Below are 15,956 nucleotides of genomic sequence, written 5' to 3' on the forward strand. Positions count from 1 at the left end.
GCTAAATGCTGTGACCTGCATTTTGCCACCCATTCATAAAAATGTGTGCCATGGTATTGAGTTCTCTTTGCTTAATGCAGCAGAGAGAACACCATGACTAAAGTAGAGCTGGGCAAGTGACTATGACAAATCTCCATTTTTGTTCTTCTTTAGAACAACTCGGCTAGGGTTGCAGGAATGGGGTCCTCAACTGCTCTTTATTTTCTGCCTACCCTTTAGTCAGTAATGCTCACTTTTACTTTGCTGGCAGCCAATATTCAGAATCCTGGCAACTCAGATGAAGGGAAAATCATCCCATCTTTGTTCCTAGATATAACATCATGTTCCCAGCAAAAGAGGTATACAATATAAAAGGACTATTGCTGTTCCTCAATAGAATGTCATGCTCTCAACAAATGAGGTGGAGATACTGTACACCATATGAGAGGTCCATCTCCATTCCCCAATATAACGTCATGTTCCCAACAAATGAGGAGGAGATACTGTACACCATATGAAAGGTCCATCTCCATTCCTCAATATAACGTCATGTTCCCAACAAATGAGGAGGAGATACTGTACACCATATGAAAGGTCCATCTCCATTCCTCAATATAACGTCATGTTCCCAACAAATGAGGAGGAGATACTGTACACCATATGAAAGGTCCATCTCCATTCCTCAATATAACGTCATGTTCCCAACAAATGAGGAGGAGATACTGTACACCATATGAAAGGTCCATCTCCATTCCTCAATATAACGTCATGTTCCCAACAAATGAGGTGGAGATACTGTACACCATATGAAAGGTCCATCTCCATTCTTCAATATAACGTCATATTCCCAACAAATGAGGTAGAGATACTGTACACCATATGAAAGGTCCATCTCCATTCCTCAATATAACGTCATGTTTCCACAAAATTATGTAGCTAAAGATGCACAAAATAATTTTACCCAGTGTACCATAGTTGTTTTGTATCCTAAATCTGATATGTTTTCATATTTTGGTGTTGTAATTGTACCCTTTTTCATGTAAGAACTATGCAATTGTTGACTGTTAGACCAAAATACATAAATCTATTTTACATTTTATTTAAAAATGTATTTCCAACAGATGGATGTGATGTCAGGAATTCCTCCGAGAGACATCTTCTGTTATCTGCTGATTGTAAGTCAGAAGATAATGTCATCACACAGGATCCTCCGGGAGGAAATCCAAATACACAAAATATACATCACAGACCTTCCTGTCCGGAGACATCAATGGATCCCTCTGATCAGGGGGAATCTTCTCATCAATCACATACTATGAGAGCAAATATGCATGTAAGATCTCACACTGCAGATCGATCAACAGATCCTTCTAATCCCGAGGAATCTTCCTCACCCCATGAAAGAGATCACCGAGGTCAGAATCTATTCTCATGTTTAGAGTGCGGGAAATCTTTCACTGAAAACAAAAACCTTCTCAAACACCAGAGTATTCACACAAGTGAGCATCTTTATTCATGCTCAGAGTGCGGGAGATGTTTCACTGACAAAGGACAGCTTCTTGTACACGAGAGAATTCACACAGGCGAGCGTCCTTATTCATGTACGGAGTGCGGGAAATGTTTTACTCAAAAAGGAGACCTTGTTAAACACCAGAGAATTCACACGGGTGAGCGTCCTTATTTATGTTCAGACTGCGGAAAAGCCTTTACTAATAAAGATCAGCTTGTTAGACACCAGAGAATTCACACAGGTGAGCGTCCCTATTCATGTTCAGAGTGCGGAAAATCCTTCACTAAGAAAGATCACCTTGTTGGACACCTGAGAATTCACACTGGTGAGCGTCCTCATTCATGTACGGAGTGCGGGAAATGTTTTACTCAAAAAGGAGACCTTGTTAAACACCAGAGGATTCACACGGGTGAGCACCCTTATTCATGTTCAGACTGCGGGAAATCCTTCACTATTAGAGGTAACCTTGTTGGACACCAGAGAATTCACACTGGTGAGCGTCCTTATTCATGTACAGAGTGCGGGAAATGTTTTTCTCAGAAAGTAAGCTTTGTTAAACACCAGAAGATTCACACGGGTGAGCACTCTTATTCATGTTCAGACTGCGGGAAATCCTTCACTAATAGAAATAACCTTGTTAGACACCAGAGAATTCACACGGGTGAGCGTCCCTATTCATGTTCAGACTGTGGAAAATCCTTCACTATGAAAGATCACCTTGTTGGACACCTGAGAATTCACACTGGTGAGCGTCCTTATTCATGTACAGAGTGTGGGAAATGTTTCTCTCAGAAAGTAAGCTTTGTTAAACACCAGAGGATTCACACGGGTGAGCACCCTTATTCATGTTCAGACTGCGGGAAATCCTTCACTAATAGAGATAACCTTGTTAGACACCAGAGAATTCACACAGGTGAGCGTCCCTATTCATGTTCAGACTGCGGAAAATCCTTCACTATGAAAGATCACCTTGTTGGACACCTGAGAATTCACACTGGTGAGCGTCCTTATTCATGTACAGAGTGCGGGAAATGTTTTTCTCAGAAAGTAAGCTTTGTTAAACACCAGAGGATTCACACGGGTGAGCACCCTTATTCATGTTCAAACTGCGGAAAATCCTTCACTAATAGAGATAACCTTGTTAGACACCAGAGAATTCACACGGGTGAGCGTCCTCATACATGTACGGAGTGCGGGAAATGCTTTTCTCAGAAAGGAGACTTTATTAGACACCAGAGAATTCACAAGGGTGATCGTCGTTGATGATATACAGAGTGCGGAAATCTTTCACTGAGCAAAAGCTACTTCTTACACACCAGAGACATTGTGGATTCAATGTTGAATTAGGCATTCATACGTCTGGTGTGCTTTAAAACTACCGTCATGTATGTTTAGTCTTTGTATGAATAAAACAGGATTGGATTTTAGTGGATTTTTTTTCTGTAGTATAATAGCATTTTGTGCTCATATATCTTGGTCAGTATTGGTCGATAAGTCAGGGTTTGGTCTTTGACTGGTATACAATAATGACAATACATGGTGCAAAAAAAAATAATAGTTGTGATATTACTTGTGACAATTGTATTAACACATGGGCAAAAATCAAGCAAGGGCAGCAATACTCAAGCAATGAAATGCGGGAGCTGCAAATCAGTATATTCTGACAGCCCCACCTGACGTTATTGACTAAATATGGTATTACCCACGTATGGTCAATAACATCACCCTGGATGCCCGTTGGCTTGTTTACAATTTGAAAAAAGCCAGTAGACAAGCAGGATCCTTGGTTGCTAGGATACTGTCAGCTGCCTGCGCCCTAGCAACCAAAGATGCTTGAGGCCCACGCACCAGGGAGCTGCCATTTAGTGGCAGTAGTAAAACTGCCCCCAAATAGGTGACTTCTTGCTGCATCAGCTGCAAGAGGTTTGGACAGACGAACATGGCCAAATAGGGCCATTTACTTCAACCGGTCCACAAACAAACTGGAATTTCATTCTAAAGCCTCATACACACAATAGGACTTTGTACAAACTTTCCCTTGGATTTTTGTACAAAGGGCGTTGGCCATAAGTTTGTATTGCATACAGACGGCAGGACTTTTCCAGCCAACTTTCACCAAATCACATGGTTTTTCAGCTCTTTCCCATCACCCTTTGGTCAACTTCTGTATTGTTGACTGATATTGTGTCAATCTCGCCGTTTTTATCGGCAAGATTGACACCTTGCGAGCCTGGTTCACACTGTTGCAGGGATCCTACTTGTATCCCCGCCAATGCCAGGCACTGTGTTTGAATCTTGAGGGGGAACTCCACACCAAATTTTAAATAAAAAACCGGCATGGGTTCCCCTCCGGGGGCATACCAGGCCCTTAGGTCTGGTATGGACTTTAAAGGGAACCCCTACGCGGAAAAAACGGCATGGGGGTCCCCCCAAAAATCCAGACCCTTATCCGAGCACACAGCCCGGCCGGTCAGGAAAGGGGGCACGAGCGAGCGCCCCCCTCCTGAGCCGTACCAGGCCGCATGCCCTCAACATGGGGGGGTGGGTTCTTTGGGGAGGGGGGCACCCTGCAGCCCCCCCACCCCAAAGCACCTTTCCCCATGTTGATGAGGACAAGGGCCTCTTCCCGACAACCCTGGCCGTTGGCTGTCGGGGTCTGCGGGCAGGGGCTTATCGGAATCCGAGAGCCCCCTTAAAAAGGGGGCCCCCAGATCCCAGCCCCCCACCCTATGTGAATGAGTATGGTGTACATCGTACCCCTACCCTACCGTCAATAAAAAAAACACACTACACAGGTTTTTAAAATAATTTATTAGGCAGCTCCGGGGGTCTTCTTCCGACATCCGGGGGTCTTCTTCCGACTTCGGGAGTCTCTCTGGCGTCTTCTCCCGGTGTCCAGTTCGTCTCCGCTCTCTCTGGCCTCTTCTCCCGCAGTCCGGTTCTTCTGCCGGCTCCTCTGCTATCTTCTGCCGCTCTTTTGCTAGCGGTGGCCCGGACTTCTGCGTCGTCTTCTTTCCTCTTCTCTTCTTCCGATGTTGACACAACGCTCTCTTCCGATGTAATGCTGTGCAAGCGCTCCGTAATGACTTATATAGGCATGGGGCGGGGTCACCGGGTGATGTCATCCGATGACCACGCCCCCTTGTGGCGTCACAGACCCAGCATGCCCTGGGACTGTGAAGTCATAAGGGGACAGGGTCACCACCTATATAAGTCATTACGGAGCACTCACACACCATTCCAGTGGGAGAGAGCGTCATGTCAACATTGGAAGAAAAGAAGACGACCCAAAAGTCCGGGCCACCGCTAGCAAAAGAGTGGCAGAAGATAGCGGAGGAGCCGGCAGAAGAACCAGACACCGGGAGAAGAGGCCAGAGAGAGCGGAAACAAACCGGACACCGGGAAAAGACACCGGAGAGACCCCCGAAGTCAGAAGTCAGGAGTCGGAAGAAGACCCCCAGAGCTCATTCACATAGGGTGAGGTGCCGGGATATGGGGGCCCCGATATGGGGGCCCCTTATTAAAGGGGGCTCCCGGATTCCGATAAGCCCCCGCCCGGAGACCCCGACAACCAACGGCCAGGGTTGTTGGGAAGAGGCCCTTGTCCTCATCAACATGGGGACAAGGTGCTTTGGGGGAGGGGGGGCCGCAGGGCCCCCCCTCCTCCAAAGCACCCACCCCCATGTTGAGGGCATGCAGCCTGGTACAGCTCGGGGGGGGCTCGCTCATCCCCACCCCCTTTCCTGACCGGCCGGGCTGCGTGCTCGGATAAGGGTCTGGTATGGATTTTGGGGGGGACCCCCACGCTGTTTTTTCGGCGTAGGGGGTTCCCCTTAAAATCCATACCAGACCTAAGGGCCCTGGTATGCTCCCAGAGGGGAATTCCCTCTCGCGCTCGCCGTAATAGGAAAATGTGTTTTTCCTATTGCAGCCAGCGCGAGATGTACAGTACCCTGTCGCCGAGAAACAGCGCAATCGGATCGCGCTGGAAACATTCTCGCGGCTGCATACTGTAGTTTGTACAAAAGTCCGACGGCTTTGTGTACACACGATCGGACTTTGCTCCATCTGACTTTTGTTGCCGGAAAGTTTGTCCGTTCGTACAGCCAACAAAAGTCCGATGAAAATTGAAAAAGTTTGACCGATGGAGCGTACACATGGTCGGATGTTGCTCCAAAACAGCTAATTTGCATGTTTGTTGTCAAAAAGTACAATCGTGTGGACTGGTCTTAAGTCCCAGTCAAGATATAAAAGAATCAGTATCACGTGTAGCTCTGATACTTATGTACTAGTCTTAAAGATAGCTAGGCACCGGTCCCAATTTGAAACAAGGCAGTAGACAGCAGGAGCCTTGGTTGCTAGGATGCTGTCAGCTGCCCGTGCCCTAGCAACCAAAGATGCTTGTGGCCCACACAGCAGGGAATTGTCATTCAGTGGCAGTAGTAATACCACCACTAAATAAATGACTTCCTGCTGCAAGTGGTTTGGAGTAGTGAACATGGCCAAAATCTGGTCATTTACTTCACAAAGATGCTTGCCGACCAGACACCAGAGAGTTGTCATTTAGTGGCAGTAGTACCACTGCCACCAAATTAATGACTTCCTGCTGCAGCTGCTCCAAGAGATTTGGAAAGGTGAACATTTTACCTTTACCACATTTCCTGTGAGAGAAAACAGAACCCATTCCACCGTCACTTCTGTCACCAATGTAAAACAACATGGAGATTTCAAGAATAGGAGAGCCTGGCACCTCACAGACATCACCTCAAGAGTTCCCGCTTCACACCTCCTCCACTGCCATTGGCTGCACTGCCTCCACACCAACCAATCACAGGATGGGATCTCAGTCACTGGGCAGAATCTACTCTCCATAGAGACTCTCCTCAGAACTGACCACTGAGATTGATGAGTGTGAAGGGAGTGCAGCCAATCACAGGGAGGGATCACAGCAGTGTGTAAATGTGCTTTTACTAAACAATAATGCTGTACATACAAAACTATTACAACATGTAATACATGTACTAGAAATACAGTACAAGGCTGACAGATATCTATAGCGAGATGCCTAGCAAATAAGCAGAAACTATGGTCTGTAAAAAGTAGAAATATGCTTAAAAGTTACTTAACTTCGGTTACTGTGTGTTTGTGATCTACTTTGACAACGAGGACTCAGTTGGCAGTTGCTTTGGAAATCAGATATCTTTTTTCTTGGCTGGTTACAAACCTTCTAACTGCTATGGTGTTAATCCATGTTGAAGTCCCTCGTATTTAAGGCATGATAAGTCCTTTTATATGTCAGGTTATTTACTATAACAACCGACTAACCGACATTTCTGTAGCTTTCAGTTTGAGAGACACTCTCTTACCTGTTTACTGTAGCTATAGAGACAATAGACTGTTTAAACTGTCAACTGAATACAATTGTATCTACATTCCCATTGTATCCAACAGCATTTGTTTTGAGAAGTTCTGTGTCTGTGAAACCAGAACGCTGAATAAAAAAATCATATTTTATATCAAACGCAACACACTGGGCAGATTCTGCTCTCCACAAACACTCACCTCAGATCTCTCCACTGAGATTGTCTGCACTTCCTTTACAGGAATCAATTAGAGGTCAGGATCACAGTCACCACAACTACTCACCTCAAAGCTCACCACAGTCACACACTATTATTATTATACATTTTTATAGCTCTGACACATACCACAGTGCTGTACACGGAACACTGAGCCAGTCACATCAGGTTCTGTGCCTGTGTTATTTTTTACTAGTAATGCCAGCGATCACCGACTTATAGCGGGACTGCGAACTTGCGGCGGACATTCTGACACTGGCACTTTTTGGGGACCAGTGACACTAATACAGCGATCAGTGCTAAAATTATACACTGTCACTGTACTAATGACACTGGTTGGGAAGGAGTTAAAAATCTAGGGCGATCAAAGGGTTAACTGTGCCTAGCCTTTTTTTTCTACGCTGTGGGAGGTGCTTTTACTAGGGGATGAGATGGAATTAATTCCTTGTCAGAACAGCGATCTGCCTTGATCACTATAGATTATCAACATTTGTTCACTTTATGATTTGTGGGAACACGCCAAATTCTGACCCCACCCATGTCGGGTGAAATCGAGACTCATCAGACCAGGCAACGTTTTTCCAATCTTCTATTGTCCAATTTTGAGCCTGTGCGAATTGTAGCCTCAGATTCCTGTTCTTAGCTGACAGGAGTTGCACCCGGTGTGGTCCTCTGCTGTTGTAGCCCATCTGCGTTAAGGTTGTGTTGTGCGTTCAGAGATGATATTCTGCATACCTTGGATGTAACAAGTGATTATTTGGGTTACTGCTGCCTTTCTATCATCTCAAACCAGTCTGCACATTCTCTTCTGACATCAACAAGGCATTTTCCTCCACACAACTGCCGCTCACTGGATATTTTATCTTTTTTGGACCATTCTCTGTAATCCCGAGAGATGGTTGTGCCTGAAAATCCCAGTAGATCAGCAGTTTTTGAAATACTCAGACCAGCCTGTCTGGCACCAACAACCATGCCACATTCAAAGTCACTTAAATCCCCTTTCTTCCCCATTCTGATGCTCGTCTTGAACTTTAGCAAGTAGTCTTCACCACATCTAGATGCCTAAATGCATTGAGTTGCTGCCATGTCATTGGTTGATTAGCAATTTGTGTTACCAAGCAATCGAACAGGTGCACCTAAAAAAGTGGCCGGTGAGTGTATATTACTTTTATTCAAGTAAGGGCACCCAAGGGAGAAGACCTGCGGCCTAAAGTGGGAGCATTTAGGTTACAGGACACCGAATACCAGGTTCGGTATAATAGAATTTGAGCCTACTTCTGTATACACCACACATGTATGCCGTATTCCTTATACTCACAAAATTACAGTAGAATAAAAAAGAGTCTTACAGACACATAAACACACAATGCAAGGGAGTAAAAAAAAAAAATCCATCATGAATGCTGTTGCCAGACTCATCCACCTTACCAACCATTCAATGTCTGCTACTCCTCTCTACCAATCCCTCCATCAGCTTCCACTCACCCAACAAATTAAAAATATTAACAACTTACAAAGCCATCCACAACTCTGCCCCCAGCTACATCACTAAGCTAGTCTCAAAATACAAACCTACTCGTTCTCTTCATTCTTCCTAAGACCTCCTGCTCTCTAGCTCCCTCATCACCTCCTCCCATGCTCTTCACCAGGACTTTTCCCGAGCCTCTCCTTTCCTATGTAACTCCCTACCTCAATCTGTCTGACTATCCCCTACTCTGTTTGCTTTTAGACGATCCCTGAAAACCCTCCTCTTCGGAGAAGCTTTTTCTACCCCCACCTAACAACTGTACTTTTATTTTCTCCATCAGCCCATCCCCCACAGTTATTACCTTTTTGTATCACCTGACCCTCCCTCTTAGATTGTAAGCTCTAATGAGCAGGGCCATCTGATTCCTCCTGTATTGAATTGTATTGTTAATGTACTGCCTGACCTCATGTTGTACAGCACTGTGCAAACTGTTGGCGCTATATAAATCCTGTATAATAATTTTACAGAAAAACACGGCAAGTAAGGAATTAACATACTTAATTTTTCTGCGCTTTTACCTGCAATTTTTAAGGATGGTTGTAGGATCTGGTGGTTCTTATTTTTTTAAACCATTGCAGTGTTATCTTATAATAATCACATAATGAAAATTGACGGGACTCCCCCCCTTTTCATGACAATACTGTCAAGGTGGAGATCTTTTCTAATTATATCCAGTGAAACAAAAAGATGATTCACGGTGGAATGCAGAGAAAGAAAAGCATGATCATACAGACACATGAAGTCAGAAACAGGAAGTGGTACTACAAACAAGGAGGAAGTGATGTCAGTTGCAGGAAGGAAGTGACATTTAGAGAGGAAGTGAGGTAATATGCAAACAGGAAGTGATGTCAGGTTTTAAAAAGGAAGTTCCAGGGGAAAGGTGAGTCGGGAGGAAGTAGAGAGGTGACATTGTTGGAACTGGCAGCAGAGGAGGTATAAAGATATTATTTTATATATACACCCAGAATAAAATTGCATTTATTATTTAGCCTGCAAAGCTTTGTACCCATGATAAGCAGATCGTAGGTGCAATTTCAAGCTCCTGCGGACACTTACTGCGCTTTCTGCCTGTACCGCCATACGGGTATTCTGTAAAAAGAGCTTAAGTGTCAATGAACTAAGAGGGTGTTCATCACCACCAAGGATGAGCTCTGGTGTGTTCTCATAGCCCACATGCAGAGTGCACCAGGAAGTCGACACTGCTCTGCGCTAATCACAAGCAGTAAGACATTGTCCCGATGCGCGGCTATGAGATCGGGAAATGTCTCCCTGCCTGTGATTAGCGCAGCGCAGTGCCGGCTTCCTGGCGTGCTCTGCACGTGGGCTGTGCAAACACGCCGGAGCTCATCTTTAATCAGCACCCTTACAGCTTATTCAGAACTACAAGCCGTCTGCCATAGGGGAAGACGGAGCTTGTAGTTTTCTCATTCACAGATTGTTGCGAATAACATGGCTGTGGGAGCTGTTACCTGCACAGTCACGCCAATTTCGAAATGAGACAGTGGGTGTGGGGAGAGAACACTGCACTCGCTTTAACAGAAAAGGGAAGCTTTAAGCATGCTACATATTACACCCTAAACACGGATTTAACGTGTAACATGCTCCAAAGGTGTACTTAGCCTTTAAAATGAATCTTTACTTGTCTGTGAGTTAAAATGATTAGCGAGGCCACGATAATATCTGTCTACAGAGATCAGAGTCTCGTATGGATCACATGATGTCATCAATGAGGTTGGAAGAGTACCCGAGTCACATGACTGAGAGGATATTGAACCTCACCCTGGAGATCATCTACCTGCTGACTGGAGAGGTGAGGGAGATTCTGAGAGGTCACATGACATCACTCTTCTCTCTATTAATAATACACAGACCTGACCGCAGAGGTGAGGAGGATTCTGGGAGGTCACATGACATTATTGTTGCTCTTTCAATGCAGAGTTTTCCTCCTGTGAAATCTGGTGACCATCTAACCATCACAGTGCCTTCATCGCATTTGCTGAAACCCAACAAAAACAATGAGAAGAAGATTGTGGAAGTCACCAACAAGATCATTGTTCTACTGACAGGAGAGGTGAGCGGTGCTGGGAATTTTGGGACATTATCCAGTAACAGCCAAGGGATGTGTCTGGATGGTGACTGTATTGTTGTGTGTGTCAGGTTCCTATAAGATGTCAGGATGTCACTGTCTATTTCTCCATGGAGGAGTGGGAGTACTTAGATGGACACAAGGATCTCTACAAGGACGTCATGATGGAGAATCAGCCGCCCCTCACATCACCGGGTAAGAGGAGACTTTATTGTAAAGGAGAGAGCAGTACGGAGGGTCCACCTAGATCCCCCATCTTCTGATAAACACATAAAAACAATGTATTCAGTCAGTGTGTGTGTTTCCTACAGATGGATCCAGCAATGAGAACCCACCAGAGAGATCTCCATGTCCTTTGTCTTCCAAGGATTCCACACAGGAAGATCACACCATTCCTCACCATCATCAGGTAGGTGGACTCTGTATATAATATCTATATAACTGATTCTGAACTTTGTGAGATGACATTTTTCTACGTATTCTCTTGTTTTAACATTTACCTCTACATCTAAAATGTTGCCTCTACTCCCCCCTCCCATTTCCAGTTCCCCCTTGGAACACATTTCACTTTTTCACTTTTCACATTTTCACTTTTATTGTTTTTTTAAATATCAATATTCAAACTTCTAGGTGGGGTTTTTGGCCTAGCCATGTGACATCATGGATCCTTTTTTTTTTATGTGTTCCTCTTAATGACATGGTTCTGCTCTTAGATCCTGTGAGTCCAGGCTGGCATGATGACGAGCCTTCAGGGGTTGTGTCATTGCTCCTCTGGGCTCACAGGAAATCGCCAGGAGACCTGATTTTTCGATGCTGTCGTTTAGTGACACCTATTGGTCTTGAGGATAGATTATTGAATGCAGAGCTGCATATTCATTTATCTCTTTTATCTGCCTTGAATTCAGCTTTGATAGATGTTTTCTATTATTTTGGGGTTTAGGGTGAAGAACGGATTAATATAAAAGTTGAGGTTAAAGAGGAAGAAGTAGAGACGTATGTGGGGGGTGATCAGCTGTCCATGGAGGAGGTTGGGATGATTATAAAGAGTGAACAGGATGAAATTTCTCCACCTATCAACACAGGTAAGTGATGCTATGGAAGAAATAATTTACAGTTTCATTTGATTTTTAAATGTAGCATACATGGTTTGGGCAAAACCTTGAGATGAAACTGAATTATAACTGGTAGACCAGCAAAGTTGGGACAACCTACCTATTGCTAAATGCTGTGGCCTGCATTTTGCCACCCATTCATAAAAATGTGTGCCATGGTATTGAGTTCTCTTTGCCTAATGCAGAGAGGACACCATGACTAAAGTAGAGCTGGGCAAGTGACTATGACAGGTCACTTGACTGGAATCTCCTCCTGCCATTTTTTTCTTCTTTAGAACAACCCTATTTATTTTTGCTTTGCACCGGAAAGTTTGCTGTGTTTCATCAGCTCGGGATGCAGGAATGGGGTCCTCAACTGCTCTCTATTTTCTGCCTACCCTGTAGTCAGTAATGCTCACTTTTACTTTGCTGGCAGCCAATATTCAGAATCCTGGCAACTCAGATGAAGGGAAAATCATCCCATCTTTGTTCCTAGATATAACATCATGTTCCCAGAAAAAGAGGTATACAATACAAAAGGACCATTGCTGTTCCTCAATAGAATGTCATGTTCTCAACAAATGAGGTGGAGATACTGTACACCATATGAAAGGTCCATCTCCATTCCTCAATATAACGTCATGTTCCCAACAAATGAGGTGGAGATACTGTACACCATATGAAAGGTCCATCTTCATTCCTCAATATAACGTTATGCTCCCAACAAATGAGGAGGAGATACTGTATATCATATGAAAGGTCCATCTCCATTCCTCAATATAACGTCATGTTCCCAACAAATGAGGAGGAGATACTGTACACCATATGAAAGGTCCATCTCCATTCCTCAATATAACGTTATGTTCCCAACAAATGAGGAGGAGATACTGTACACCATATGAAGGGTCCATCTCCATTCCTCAAGATAACGTCATGTTTCCACAAAATGATGTTGGTAAAGATGTACAAAACAATTTTACCCAGTGTACCATAGTTGTTTTGTACCCTTGATCTGATATGTTTTCATATTTTGGTGTTGTAATTGTACCCTTTTCCATGTAAGAACTATGCAACTGTTGACTGTTAGACCAAAATACATGACTCTTTTTTACATTTATTTAAAAATCTATTTCCAACAGATGGATGTGATGTCAGGAATTCCTCGGAGAGACATCTTCTATTATCTGCTGATTGTAAGTCAGAAGATAATGTCATCACACAGGATCCTCCAGGAGGAAATCCAAATACACAAAATATACATCACAGACCTTCCTGTCCGGAGACATCAATGGATCCCTCTGATCAGGGGGAATCTTCTCATCAATCACATACTATGATTGTAAATATCCATGTAAGATCTCACACTGCAGATCGATCAACAGATCCTTCTAATCCCGAGGAAGCTTCCTCACCCCATGAAAGAGATCACCGAGGTGAGAATCTATTCTCATCTTTAGAGTGCGGAAAATCTTTTACTGAAAACAAATACCTTCTCAAACACCAGAGTATTCACACAGGTGAACATCTTTTTTCATGCTCAGAGTGCGGGAGATGTTTCACTGACAAAGGAAAGCTTCTTGTACACCACAGAAGTCACACAGGTGAGCGTCCTTATTCATGTTCATACTGCGCAAAATCTTTCACTAAGAAAGATCACCTTGTTAGACACCAGAGAATTCACACTGGTGAGCGTCCTTATTCATGTACAGAGTGCGGGAAAAGGTTTACTCAGAAGGGAGGTCTTATTGTACACCAAAGAATTCACACGGGTGAGCATCCTTATTCATGTACCGAGTGCGAGAAATGCTTTACTCAGAAAGGAGACTTTATTAAACACCAGATGATTCACACTGGTGTGCGTCCTTATTCATGTTCAGACTGCGAAAAATCATTCACTAATAGATCTCACCTTGTTAGACACCAGAGAACTCACACAGGTGAGCACCCTTATTCATGTACTGAGTGCGGGAAATGTTTTTCTCAGAAAGGAGTTTTTGTTAGACACCAGAGAATTCATACAAGTGAGCACCCTTATTCATGTACAGAGTGCGGGAAATGTTTTTCACAGAAAGGAGACTTTGTTAGACACCAGAGAATTCACATTGGTGAGCACCCTTATTCATGTTCAGACTGTGGAAAATTCTTCACTAAGAAAGATCACCTTACTAGACACCAGAGGATTCACACAGGTGAGCGTCCTTATACATGTTCAGACTGCGGGAAATCCTTCACTAAGAAAGATCACCTTATAAGACACCAGAGAATTCACACGGGTGAGCGTCCTTATTCATGTACGGAGTGCGGGAAATGTTTTTCTCAGAAAGGAGACTTTGTTAGACACCTGAGAATTCACACAGGAGAGCACCCTTATTCATGTACGGAGTGCGGGAAATGTTTTTCTCAGAAAGTAACCCTTGTTAGACACCAGAGATTTCACACAGGTGAGCACCCTTATTCATGTACGGAGTGCGGGAAATGTTTTTCTCAGAAAGAAGATTTTGTTACACACCAGAGGATTCACAGGGGTGAGCGTCCTTATTCATGTTCAGACTGCGGGAAATTCTTCACTAAGAAAGATCACCTTACTAGACACCAGAGAATTCACACGGGTGAGCGTCCTTATTCATGTTCAGAGTGCGGAAAAACCTTCACTAAGAAAGATCACCTTATTAGACACCAGAAAATTCACACGGGTGAGCGTCCTTATTCATGTACGGAGTGCGGTAAATGTTTTTCTCAGAAAGGAGACTTTGTTAGACACCAGAGAATTCATACAGGTGCGCACCCTTATTCATGTACAGAGTGCGGGAAATGTTTTTCTCAGAAAGGAGATTTTGTTAGACACCAGAGAAGTCACACGGGTGAGCACCCTTATTCATGTTCAGACTGCGGAAAAACCTTCAGTAAGAAAGACCACCTTGTTAGACACTGGAGAATTCACACAGGCGAGCATCCTTATTCATGTACAGAGTGCGGGAAATGTTTTACTCAGAAAGGAGACTTTGTTAAACACCAGAGAATTCACTCTGGTGTGCGCCCCTATTCATGTTCAGAGTGTGGGAAATCTTTCACTAATAGCTCTCACCTTGTTAGACACCAGAGAACTCACATAGATGATCGTCGTTGATCATATACAGAGTGCGGAAAATCTTTCACTGAGCAAAAGCTACTTCTTACATACCAGAGACATTGTGGATTCAATGTTGAATTAGGCATTTATCAGTCTGCTGTGCTTTAAACTACCGTCATATGTGTTTTAGCTTTTTTAGGAATAAAACAAGATTGGATTTTAGTGGATTTTTTTTCTGCAGTATAATAGCATTTTGTGCTTATATATCTTGGTCAGTATTGCTCGATAAGTCAGGGTTTGGTCTTTGACTGGTATACATTAACAATAATGACAATACATGGGGCAAAAAAAATGAATAGTTGTGACAACTGTATTAGTACATGGGCAAGCAATGGCAGCAGTACTCGGGCAATAAAATGCAAGGGCTGCAGATCAGTGTATTCTGACAGCCCCACCTGACGTTATTGACCAAATATGGTATTACCCATGTTTAGTCAATAACATCACCTGGGATGCCCGTTGGCTTGTTTACAATTTGAAAAAAGCCAGTAAACAAGCAGTATCCTTGGTTGCTAGGATGCTGTCAGCTGCCTGCATCCTAGCAACCAAAGATACTTGAAGCCCACGCACCAGGGAGTTGCCATTTAGTGGCAGTAGTAATACTGCTAACAAATAAGTGGCTTCTTGCTGCAGCAGCTGCAAGAGGTATGGACAGGTGATCATGGCCAAATCTGGCCATTTAGTTCAACCGGTCCACAAAGAAAATAGAATCTCATGCCTAGTCCTAATCAAGATATCAAAGAATTAATATCGTGTGTAGCTTTGGTGTTTATGTGCAGGTCCGTAAGATGGCTAGGAACCAGTCCCAATTTGAAACAAGTCAGTAGACAGCAGGATGCTTGGTTGTTAGGCTGCTGTCTACTGGCCTTGCCCTAGCAACCAAAGATGCTTGCAGCCCACACACCAGGGAGTGTTGTCATTTAGTGGCAGTAGTAATACAACCACTATTAAAAAGACTTCCTGCTGCAGCAGCTGCAAGAGGTTTGGACAGACAAACATGGCCAATTCTGGCCATTTACTTCAACCGGTCCACAAACAAACTCGAATCTCATT

General features: G+C 43.9%; 1 pseudogene; it reads left to right on the forward strand.

Annotated features, from left to right (window-relative positions):
- LOC141106760 (uncharacterized) overlaps positions 1-15,065 on the forward strand; it is a 66,391-nt pseudogene extending 51,326 nt beyond the window's left edge.
- Positions 15,066-15,956: the final 891 nt, after the last annotated feature.

This window comes from Aquarana catesbeiana, linkage group LG08 (genome assembly GCF_042186555.1).
Source record: "Aquarana catesbeiana isolate 2022-GZ linkage group LG08, ASM4218655v1, whole genome shotgun sequence".
NCBI lineage: Eukaryota > Metazoa > Chordata > Amphibia > Anura > Ranidae > Aquarana > Aquarana catesbeiana.